The sequence below is a fragment of the Macrobrachium nipponense genome, chromosome 31 (assembly GCF_015104395.2).
Source record: "Macrobrachium nipponense isolate FS-2020 chromosome 31, ASM1510439v2, whole genome shotgun sequence".
NCBI lineage: Eukaryota > Metazoa > Arthropoda > Malacostraca > Decapoda > Palaemonidae > Macrobrachium > Macrobrachium nipponense.
The window spans coordinates 30,525,770-30,538,999 of record NC_061093.1 but is presented as its reverse complement, the minus strand read 5'-3'; positions in this window follow the sequence as shown (position 1 = coordinate 30,538,999).

Below are 13,230 nucleotides of genomic sequence, written 5' to 3'. Positions count from 1 at the left end.
TCAAGGATATGCAACACCATATAGTATATCGTTCATTTCCTTTTCAGTTCTATGTGGCTGAGTGAATAGTGTCATCCTGATACCTCACTGGTTGGCGGTTTAAATTTCCATGACGATGTTTTGTCTCATCACCTAATTGCAGGCCAGAGTGCCTGACTCTTATTTTTATTGAGTCCGTTATTACAGTGACATATCTTCAGTAAGTAAAAATGCCAGAAACTTAGACCAAGAATTCATGGAGCTATGAAAAGGTTCCATCATAGTAAATCATGAATGTAAGGAAATTATAAGTACCAAATATATATATTATATATATAAATGGAAATCTCTGTACTGAATTCCACCTAGATTTATGGTAGATATATTTTTTCCAAATATATTTGTCGTAGATTTTAATATACAATAGAATTGCAACTCTGTATATGCTAAGCCTATTGATGAAGCGTAATTGATGTGTGAAGAAATGAAGTTAAGCTAATGAAAACTCCAAGATATTCGTAGCTAAGTAAATCAATAAAAAGCCTTAAAACATTCCTGTTGTCCCCAGGCGTTTCCCTGAAAGACAAGAAACACTCTGCAACTGATGTGAATATGAGAATTTTCATTTGCAGTATAGTTTGATTGGCTAGATTCCCATCTCCGCTCGTTTCATAGAACCCTATGTGCTAAGCAATATCCTTTCCCTATAGTAATCGCCATTCGTAATGGTTTCACTTGTATTGGAGGGATCCCTTTATGAACCGCTTTTTCTACGTATATAATAAACTCAGATAATTTGATAACTCGTTCAATTTGTGTATCTTTACTGTATGTTGTCTTCTGTTTATCATATTTAGGTCATTAAAACTGCTTTGTTGTTGAGTGCCTCGGGTGGGTGGGGTGGGGGTGTGGGTAGGGAGGGGTGAAATGGAGAGAATTACAGAGGGGTAATTTGGTAATTTGAAAGTGCAATCGTGGCTCTAGCTGTATGAGGGAGAAACAACATATATCCTGCGTGCTGCATTGGTGGCTATTAATCTTAACTCGGGGGATATCACAAGATTAAATTTCATTTTCTTAAATGAGAACAATTTGGTGCGTGGTGCAGTATAAAGACAATGATGCAACTGTTCAAGAATTTAAAGGTTCATTAATGGAAATGTTAACATTTGCGCACACCTGGGAGAGATGTCTGCTTATATCCACATTCACTGCATAGACAAATACATACATGCGCTCACATATACATGCACTAACACACGTACACACTTATACACACATGTGTATAAGTTGACTCATGCCTGGGAGTTATGCATATTTCTATGCCCACGTTTTGGTGTGCAGTAATATGTATATTTACTTTGAAAAATAAATGTATCTTAAGTTGTATCCAATTGTAATTACGCGTGTGAACTTACATGTGTGAGTGAGCTCCTGATACCTATAGAATATCTACCAACAAATGGTTCTATATAAGGATAATTTAACACATTCATCCTAATACAGATAGCATTTATTCATACGGATACGTATGCGCATACTGATGTATACACATGCATCGTGTTTGGTAAGGAAAGGTTAACAAATTTGCATTGCTGTATATGATTAGGTTCGTGTATTTATGTATCAACATACCACGCTATATTCTAAATTAAGTGTAAACATTGATATACCACATTTAACCACAAAAAATAAATGAGTGTTATGAGAAAAGTTTATTGTACCTCCAGTACATTTCATCGTATTTTTTATATATGAAAGAATGTGCATGAAATCTAAATAAATAAAACGTTTTCAGATCTTACTTAGACGTAACTGTTTACAACTAAGAATCTTAAAGTAATTAGTGTTTTTATAAGTTGAATGTAATTGTCAAAATGATAAAATAATTGTCAAGTTAGTCCATTTTCCATTCATAGTAAACATTGTCTTTGAAAACAAAATGACCTTAAATGTCACCTAAAAGCATTTATATGAAAGATTTACTCATTCAAAAACATCGATGTAAAGACCTTAAAGATGTACACAGGCATGAACAAAAAGTGTTTACTCACAAACATTTACATGAATGCAGTCATATTTTTGCACCCCGCAGCGTAAATACGAATCCCATGCATACTTCATATGCTTTTAAACATATAAAAATGTTCATAATGAATACCAGTGATCTAGATGCAGATATGATTACGTAGTCGTAATCGTCTGAAGCCATATCTGCCAACCAAGAATTTCATGGTAAGAGCTGTAATGATATTAAAATTCAATCTATATATGGACAAAGGAATGTTACGACGATGATCTACTTTCGTTCTATAAGTGTGAAACAATGTGCCATATTGATTTGAGGAGATTTAGTTCCCCTTAACTTAACCTTTCCAGGTACAAACGTATTAATGTAGAGCATGTGACCTTCACATCCAGTGTCTGAAATAACTAACAAAAGCTGAGTGTTCTAATGGTCTGCATTTCTCAGTGTCATTCCAGTAACCAGAGCTTCTTCATGTATATACGTATATATATACCCAAGAGCTATTCACATGGTCCTAATGAGTGGTTGTGTATGTATCTTACTTAATTCCTCCTTTATTTTCGTTTATCCTCGTTCCCTCTTATCTTTATTGTATGTTCTATTTCTGCATATGACAGAAAACAATGGTAAGAGCTGTCGAGGTTATATGATCCAATCCTTCCGCATTCTTCGCTCTTCATTAGTGTCTGTTTATTTCGTATTCCTGCTTGAGAATGTCAGGGACAAAATGTTCGATGTATATATATATATTATTTAAGAGAACGAGCGATCGGCATTGTGAGCCGGTCACGAGTGACTGTTTGTGTGCCTGTGTAAGTAATTGCTTTGTTCCAAGCTTGCTGTCAGTTTTTCGATGTGGCCATTTTCCATTAAAACATTTTGTACATTATTGTAGTAAACGTTATATGTACAACCGGATCGTGTTTTCTTACCCTGTAGTTCACATTACATTCTCATATATCTATATATATATATATATATATATATATATATATATATATATTATATATATATTATAGATATATTTATATATGTATATTTATATATATATATATTATAGTATTATATACTATATAATATATACATATATATATATATATCTATATATATATATATATATATATATATATATATATATATACATACATATATATTATATGATATATATATATATATATATAATATATACAATATATATATATATATATATTATATTTATATATATATATTATATATATATATATATATATATATATATATATATTTATATATATAAAGGCTCCAGATGAGCTATTGCATCGGTAATCAGCGGGGTCCATCAAAAACATCATAAAATCCATGGTTTATTACAAAAATCGTTTTGCACATAAACTCAGTGCATCATCAGTCTGTAAAATTGAAACATACTCATTAAAAATATTATAAATGACAGTAAAATGTAAATGAAAACATCAAAAAATGGAATAAAAAGTTTAAGAATTAACTTTACTTAAAAAAAAAACCGTCACAAGAATTGTGTCAATAGTTAAAGAGAGACCCAGTGCCTAGCATCCTGTTATTGGGCGGCTACTTGGAAATCTTAGCTTGATGATAAATAATATTGCCAAGACCAGTAAGAACATTCTTTATTTAACGAGCTTTCGAGGCATAATACCTCATCATCAGGCTGAAAAAGTTTGTTCAAACAGACTGGACCTTTTAATCTCAGAGCCGCTGTTTATTAAAAGGATGAAACTGGAATTGAACAACAATTCGTCCGGTATTCAACTAACTAGCTGTTGTGTAATTTCATAGTAGGTACACAAGTGGCTCGTTAGCCATTTTACTTCGAGTGGGGTAGTTTGTTTACCTTTCACCTTATTTTTGTTTGCGTTTGTTTATTTTTTGGGGGGAATTTTGTTTATAATTTTTTGTTTTTACTTGGTATGTGCTGTTCGTTTTATTTTTATAGCATTTTTACTGAAGATTTTAGTAAGACAATTCATTTCATTGTAATTTTAGTGATTTCTCATCCTTGTCAAATTTTCAGCCTGATGATGAGGTTTTATACCTCGAAAGCTCGTTAAATAAAGAATGTTCTTGCCAATATTAATTATCATTAATATATATATATATATTATATATATATATATATATATATATATATATATATATATATATATATGTAATATTGATAATTGACACAGGTTCTTATCGACATAGATCGCTTTTAGAAAACTACAGTATATATATATATATATATATATATATATATATATATATATATATATATATATATATATATATATATACATATATATATATATACACACAACTTGTGTGTATATATTGTAACTTTCTAAACGCAATCTATTTCGATAAGAACTTGTTTCAGTTATTGGTTTGTTTAAATTTTCTTATTTCTTCCTCTTTCTAGTATTTTTAAAATCAATATAAATAAGTAAGAAACGAACCAAATAAGGTTTACCAGTTCGTTGACGTTTTCTTAATTTTTTCTCGTTCATTTTTCTTTAAGCATCATAAGTAAGTAAGAAAAGAATCAAAACAGATTTATTGGTCTGACAATTTCATATATGTACTTTAACATGTATATATTTTTTTTCCTCTGACAGACCTTTATAAAAGACGTATCAAACCCCACTTATTGGTTCATTGACATCTTTTTTATCTGTTTTCGTGTTGTAAAACCAACATACATAAGTAAGATAAGATCCAAACCAAAGTTATTGATTCGTGAACATTTTTTTCATTTTCGTTTTCTAAAACCAACTTATACAAGTAAGATAAGATCCAAAGCAAAATTATTGATTCATGGACATTTATTTTATTTTCGTGTACTAAAACCAACATATATAAGTAAGATAAGATCCAAACCAAAGTTATTGATTCATGGACATTTTTTTTATTTTCGTTTTCTAAAACCAACATATATAAGTAAGATAAGACCCAAACCAAAGTTATTGATTCGTGGACATTTGTTTCATTTTCGTTTTCTAAAACCAACTTATATAAGTAAGATAAGATCCAAGCCAAAGTTATTGATTCGTGGAAATATTTTTCATTTTCGTTTTCTAAAACCAACTTATATAAGTAAGATAAGATCCAAACCAACGTTATTGATTCATGGACATTTTTTTTTATTTTCGTGTTCTAAAACCAACATATATAAGTAAGATAAGAACCAAACCAGAATTATTGGTTCGATTATCATCGATGTGACCTTATGATTTAATGAATTGAAACGAACATAAAATTTAGGCCCCAGGACAAGCACTGCGACCTATGAGGTCACTCAGTGCTGAAAATAATGTTAAAACAGGTTGGCAAGTAAGATGGAAAAAGAGAATATGAACGTAGATATTAGTAAAAGGAATGAAAGGGACTGTAGCTAGGGGCCGAAGGGACGCTGCAAAGAACCTTAAGTAATGCCTATAGTGCACCGTATAAGGTGCACTGACGTCACAATACCCTTGTGGGGTTATGATGTAATGAATTCGGAGGGTAACTGGCTTATTGAATAAGTTACAGAGTGGCAAGGGAATGGAAATATCGTTGGAAAACTTGGCAGTATAAATGTTCGAGGCGAGACGTTATTCCGTCACCCAACTTGTCAAATCCATCGGGGTTTTCTTAATACTTTGTACCTTTCACCAGAGTTATTTCTTGGCATTTCTTGGTGAAATGTGTTCTACCGTCATTGATATATTCAGCCTAAATCCTTTCTCTAACGTCAAGTTTCCCTTTTCTTATCATCAGATTTTATTGGTCAACTTTTCAAACTTTTGAAGCGCCTTTATCGATAGACTACTTACTAATTAATATCAACTCTATCAATGATTCATACCGCCAATTCTGTGCCATTTCTTTACAAGGACTCACAGTTATATCTTTCTTTCATTATATTTATTTATTTGTTTATTGGCATTTTGCTTTCTTTGCGGAAGGTCTCATCTAACGTAATTTTTACGTCTTGATTCCAAGTCTCATGTTACTTAATAATTAGTCTAATAGCATGAGTTACTAACCCTCAGATTTATTACTTCATTTCATATGAAACTTAACATTTACTAACAGGTAACTTAATTGAAACGTATCATATTACTGACATATTCTTCGATATCAATTCACTGCGATAAAATCGCATTTATATTTAATTGATAAGATCCGTTACCTTGAATTATGATTTTTATTACCGCTCTCTTTGCAACAATATTCGTATTTTCATATCCCGTCTTCCCCTCCACCCTGCAGATGAACTTCGGCTATATCATGTTTTCCAACAAGCTCCACATTTTAGCCCCTCCTGCATCGCGTTTGTTTAAACTGTTTCTTCTGCTTATGCATCCATGACCGTCTGTGCTACTTGCAATCCCTAAAGACAACATTGGAATTGTTTCAGCTTCGCCTTTGTTTAATTTTCATCCCTTAACAAAACAACGGGTCATTTTCACGAAAAGAAATAGATTGAAAGCGGAGAAAAGTTAATTCGTTCGAGTAATCAAAAAAGGTATTCGTTTTACAGGCAGATATTGGACCGAAGTTAAAATAGACGGGCTAAAGGGATACTTTGTTTAGATCGGTCTAACATCAGAGGTGAGAGAGAGAGAGAGAGAGAGAGAGAGAGAGAGAGAGAGAGAGTGTGCTAAGAAAATAATTTAGAGGTCTACAAATTTCAATTGCACTTATAATGAAAATAATAAGATAGAATCCTCATCAAATAACATCCAGTCATCATTGGAGAAAAGTAACGTTGAACCTTCCCAATTTAAGAAAAAAAAATCTTAACTGGAAATATTTCGATGAAGAAGATAAAAGCCAGATCATATGACATCGAATGAAAGATGTAAACAGATGGAGATATGGTGATGAAACACTACCTATGGAGTGTTGTACAATTCTTATAAATTTTTCTCGTACAACGAAAATTTTTTACTGAATTAATTGATATATTTATCATCATAACCTTCCGGATACATATATCCTTAAGAAATAGCAACTAAAGAAGGTTTGGTTTGAAAAGTTATAATCAGGATTAAAGGAGCAAGACCAAGATATAGTATAATCAAAGAGCAACTGGAAAATTGATGCCTGCCCTTAACGAGACTTGTAAATCTGTCTGAAATTTCGTACGAAAAACGATTTGCAAGTTGAGGAGTAAAGAAGTGACCTCGCCACTCGGCAAAAGCTCAATCCATGCTGCCAGCCATCTGACAGGATGGGCTCGTGTTGGTGTGGCCTACTGTTCTAGTGGTATTAACGTCAACAGCTTGAGGTGGCTACTGTCTAACCATCCAAATTGTAATATATACTTTAATGATATATTCAAATACCTCTGAAATGTGTCCCCATATGGACTCGAGTTTGGCGAATTTGTAGCATGGACCTGGGATGCCCTGGGATGCTTTGGATACCCCTCCAGATCACGTGATCATCAGGTTTCCGTTTAAATAATACGAAATCCTTATTATTTTCATTTCATTGAGGATATCTAAATGAAATCTCCCTCAACTCCTCAACGGATTTAAACTGAAAACCGTGAATAACGAGCCAATAAGATAAAATGCGGCTATAATTGACAAAACTGACATGGAACCGGCTTGGAAATAATTTTACATGAATATACAGAGAGCTGATCATATTTGATTTAACAGAATAGAGGGCCATACGCTGATAATGAGACTTTTTAATCCACGCTGAAATATTTTAATTTCTTGATGCGAGAAAATATCATATGTGAAAAGCAATAAATTTACAACAAAAGCTCGAAATATATCTCGATCTGTCTTTCAATTAAATTATTCCACATTTTCCAGACTCGTTTCACAATAAAAAAAAAAAGAAAAAAAACAGTGTATAACCTGAAAAAACATAATAACTTAAAAAACAAACTTGTTGAATTACTTATCAAAATTCATTTATCCTAAAGTATTAGAAGCACGTCAAGGGTATCACAAAATGTTTCTTCTTACATTATGTATCTTTACCTGCAACATATGATAACGAGTATCAACGGATATTTAAATTTACGAAAATTCACGTTTCCTAGTCATTATTTTCCAGAGATTATATGATGAAATATCATGAATTATTATGGTTTATTATTCTTTCTAATGTTTCTTCCCGCCATGTAAGCAGTTTGTTTCTTGTTTAATTATATTTCAGGTAAGTACTGCTGCATTTGGGATAAGCGGTGATATTATTATTATCATTATTCTTAATTGACAAAACATTACACTTGTTGTAATACCATATTTACATTTATTTTGCACAAAACAGTGGTTTTTAATCCATAACAATAACTCATTTCACCAATACATTACAAAATATTTCTGCCATAAAAAGGAAAATATTCTCATTCATAATATCTAGCTACTAATCAAACATCACAAGAAGCTCCTCAAACACCAACACCAAAATAAAGAATAACCCTTAATTTATTTTTCAGTTTTTTTTTTTCCTAGGCTCACAGTCATTTATTCAGCATAAATCTTTAACACTTCAAATATGCACTGCCACAGGTCAATTAAGTTATTTTCCTCTCCAAACAGTGCGTCAATGTTCGTATGATTTAGATTTCTAAATTTCTGCCTCTTTGATCTTGACCTTGCACATTCAATTAAAACATGTGCTTCACTCTTCACTATCAGTGAATCACAATTACAAAATCGCAGCTCTCTTGGCGTTCTACACGGAAGAAATACAGATATTTTGCTCTTAGCGTTGTCTATAACAAATAACATTATTAGTCTGGAATAAAAAAAAAAAAGGAGTATAGTCTGTTCTACAGACAATGGGCGCTTTCAGAATGAGAGGAGCGATGCTGCTCCCAGAAACTTAGTAGCTTGATAAATAGTTTAATTTCGGAAGGAAAGGTTATTTCCTAAGTTTTATTCGTCGAATTTTTTTCGGAAAAAGAAACTTCGGTCACTAATTCTAAAAGTCCGCCCAATTTCTCTAGCGATACTTATGTGAAGTAACGTTACAAAATTTAAAGTGCCTGTTGTAGGTTGTTAAACATCTCCCATGGTAATGTAAACAATTAAGCAACTGCGTACGAAAAATACTGACAAGAATCTTTGAGTAATTTATGTCAACCTCTACTAAAGAATACCCAGAGGCTATTCACACATATGTAGATTAGATTAACATAGGTTTCTTTTTCTTTTTATTTACGTGGTAATGAAAGTTGGCGGTAATAGGAAATTGAATTTCATAGTCTTTCTTATAACATATGTCTTGAGGGTCAAGCTCCATGACGTAAATAAGAACTCAAGTACAGGAAATGTTGCTTTATCGACTATATATATATATATACATATATATATATATATATATATATATATATACATATATATATATGTATATATATATATATATATATATATATATATGTATGTGTATGTAGTATGTAGTATGTATGTAATGGTATGTATGTATGTATCGTATGTATGTATGTATGTTGTATGTATGTTATGTATGTATGTATGATGTTATGTATGTAATGTATGTATGTATGTATGTATGTATGTATGTATGTAAGTATTTATGTAAGATCATAGTTTTATGATTTTGTTCATTTCCAGATTCGGTAAATAATACTCTCTCCATTTCATGATGGATGATACTATGAGTTTCTCATTGACAGCGTTCCCATTAAATATTACTTGAAAAAGAGATTAATTATTCCCAGATGTTGATAATTTCGTTAATGGAAATGAATCAGCGGATGTAATCTGTTTTAAATATGCAGTATGTTGCCTTTCTGAATATTTCCAGGATGAACTCAACACTGAGTTTCGATGTATTTCATTAATCCATTCATTTATGTCCATTGTAATATCCAAAGAATTCATAAACTTTTTTTTTATTCGCCGTTCTCAACAAAGGATACAAATTTTCAAAAACATATTGCTTTCGAAATTATATATCATTGCAATTTTCATACAGTAAGGCCGAGTAGTATTTCATGTAAATAGAAGAGAGAGAGAGAGAGAGAGAGAGAGAGAGAGAAACGAATAAGAATGTTTTGAATAGAGGAGAAAACCTCATCTTATAATTCCGATTTAGAATGGCAAACCTCACAGAAATAGACGGGCATGAAATACTTATATATAATTCACCCAGAACAGCTTTATAAATAATGTATGACAGCACTGAGTGGTAATAATGACGTCAATCATAGTCTCTCTCATTCATGATGTCAAATGCAACTCCAGTACTATGGCAAGACAGGAAGACTTAATAAGGGGGATGATTTTTGAAGACGTGCAGCTTAAATAATTCACTGGCCTGCAAAGCCAATTATTTATAAGAGGAAGAAAGGAAAATTAGCTTTGGAACAACGGAAGAGTAATAAAACCAATCACTAGATGGAGTAGATTGGAATGCAATTTCACCAATGCTCGTCAGTTTAAACTGGAGTTGTCAGTCGTTCTACGTATGTATGAAAGCGGGTTCAGTCTACGTGTGTGTGTGTGTGTGTGTTTGCTCCCGTGCGTGCTTGCGTATTTGTGAAAGAGATTTGTACAGAAAAATATTGCTAAAAAGCAGGACTTGAGAGATATATAACCGTTTACATGATGTCAACACAGTTGTTTTGTTATGGGAAAACAAATAATGTCGTGTTTGATAAGGATCAGTAGGTAATTAATTTCTCACTTCACACACTTGGATATTAAGTTTCTTTTTTTATCTAAATATGTATTTCTGTTGCATTCTACTATAAGCAGTAAACTTTTTTGTAACACGAAATAGTCAGTATTTATCTCAAAAACATACACTGATTACTCACTCTCCTTTCATATATTATAAACTATTTAGGTTTAGGACAAATTTAGAATGCTTTTAACCTGTCAAATAGCTTTTATATCTTGAACCTGAAATAGTAACTTGTAACTGATTGGACCTGGAATCGCTGAAGTGATTACGGAAGGGTTTAGAGTTTGAATATCTGATCATAAGAATCTCCACTAATGATTATGCTTTTGGTCCTGTAAAAAATAACCTTTTTATGTCTAATTATATAAGTCATAAAGAAATATGCGTGCAACTTATATCAAAAGAGAAATATTCTAAAAATGTTTATGGCATATGAAAAGGGAAATATATACTATATTAGTTTATGTTATTGTCTCAGCAACAAACATCTAAATAAAACTACTTTGTCTAAAAAACAGAGCAACTAGTTACAGAAAGGATACGATTCTAATTTATGCTCAAAAGAATAGTGTTTACAGAAGCCTTTTACATCAATAGCCTGATAATTTTGATTTACATATATATATATATATATATATATATATATATATATATGTATATATATATTATATATATATGTTATATATATATAGTATATATATATAATATATTATATAAGCACAATACCACGGGAAATGATAGTCCCGGAATGCCAAGCGCTTTCGGGCATTATTCAGACCTCGTCAAGGAGCGTTACTTGACCGATGTCTGAATAAGACGAAAAACGCTTGGATCCTGACTACTTTCCCGTGTTTATTCGCTTATTTATGAATTCACGTTGCATCTACTGTGATTTTTTAAGCATATATATATATATATATAGATATATATATCTCTATATTTATATATATATATATATACATGTACCATTAGACTCTTCTCCCAGTTCCTTGGCATTCCTTCTTCCCGCACAGTGTTCCTGAAGCATTTGATGACGATTTAATTCTATAAAATGCAATCAGAATAAACTAACAAAATGTTTGAGATTTCATACAGATATTTTTATATGAACCCTTAAAATTAAAAGAATGAAATTGAGGTGCTCCGTTAAAGAAATTCTGCTCGTAAATGAATATAAAAAATGAAAAGCTAAGCAAACAAAAGGAGGAAATTTCGTAAGAATCCAAATGGTCTTGAAGAGCAGGAAAAAAAAAGAACAAATATTTATTTTCGACTAAATATAAAACTATTTTCACTGACCGTAAAACGTTCCAGCCATATGACGTCTGGCGGAATAAATCTCTCTTTTCTGACGTCAAATTCATCTCGAGAAATAGAGAAAGATTCCCGTGCGAACATTCCACAGACAACTCACCGCTTAATTATAGATAACCTGTACTGCCAGTCAATTACGTCGAGAGAACCGATCACTCGCATCAACATGATGGACAATGGACCTGAATAAAAAGAGGAACGTTTGACAGGAGAGTCTCTGGGATACGCAATCTATTGTTCATTGAGTTAAAAGTGAACAGTGGACTGTCAGTTTTTTCCATTTTTTTTTTTTTGGTAGTGGAGGAGAAATATGTTCCCCCACCCTACACAGTTTGGTGTACAACCTAAGTATTATTTGAGAGAAAATATATGAGATAAGTTTTTTCTTTTTTCTTTTTTAGTGAGCGAGATATAACCCCGACCAGTGATACACAGTGTGGAAATTACTGAAAACAACGGTTCGCACAGCAAATATAGAATAGCAGACGAAAGATGAGGAATTTAAAGATATGACGCAGATATTGAAATATTGCAGTAAGTGGTAAACAAGGATCAGAAGATTTGCTGGGTATTTGTTTACAAAAATAGAAACGTTGGACGAGAGATGACTGAGAATAACTTATACGATGGAAATCCTGGGACATAAGAGAGATAGACGAAGAGAGTACAGAATGCAAAATGAAAAGAGTTGGGCAATAAAGGCTTAAGTTGTATGGAAACACGTGCTGTTTAGAGGTGAATGGCACAGAATGTACAGTATTTCTCAGTGGCTTCCTGACGGTCCCTCTGTCAAGATATAAGAAATTGCCGATTCTACAGAATTTTTTGCACTGGAATTTTGTTTAAAATTATATATACATATATATATATATATATATATATATATATTATATATATATATATATTATATATATATATATATATATATATATATATATATATATATATATATATATATATATATATATATATAAACACACATATATATACATATATATAAATCACCATCAACCTAATCTCTTGTGTTTACCATTTCAAACCTTAAAATTATCCTTCCTTTTGACTATCAAGGTATAACACATGCTTTCAAGGTATGTTTTTAGAATATCAGAGAAGTAGCGCTATTCTGGAGCAAAGAGTTGGCAAAAGACTGATAGCTATATTTAACGAGTTATCAGTATATAACATTTAAAAACTTTCGTAAAGGAAGTATTGCGGTCACACTGGACAAATTGTCGATTTAAATAAAT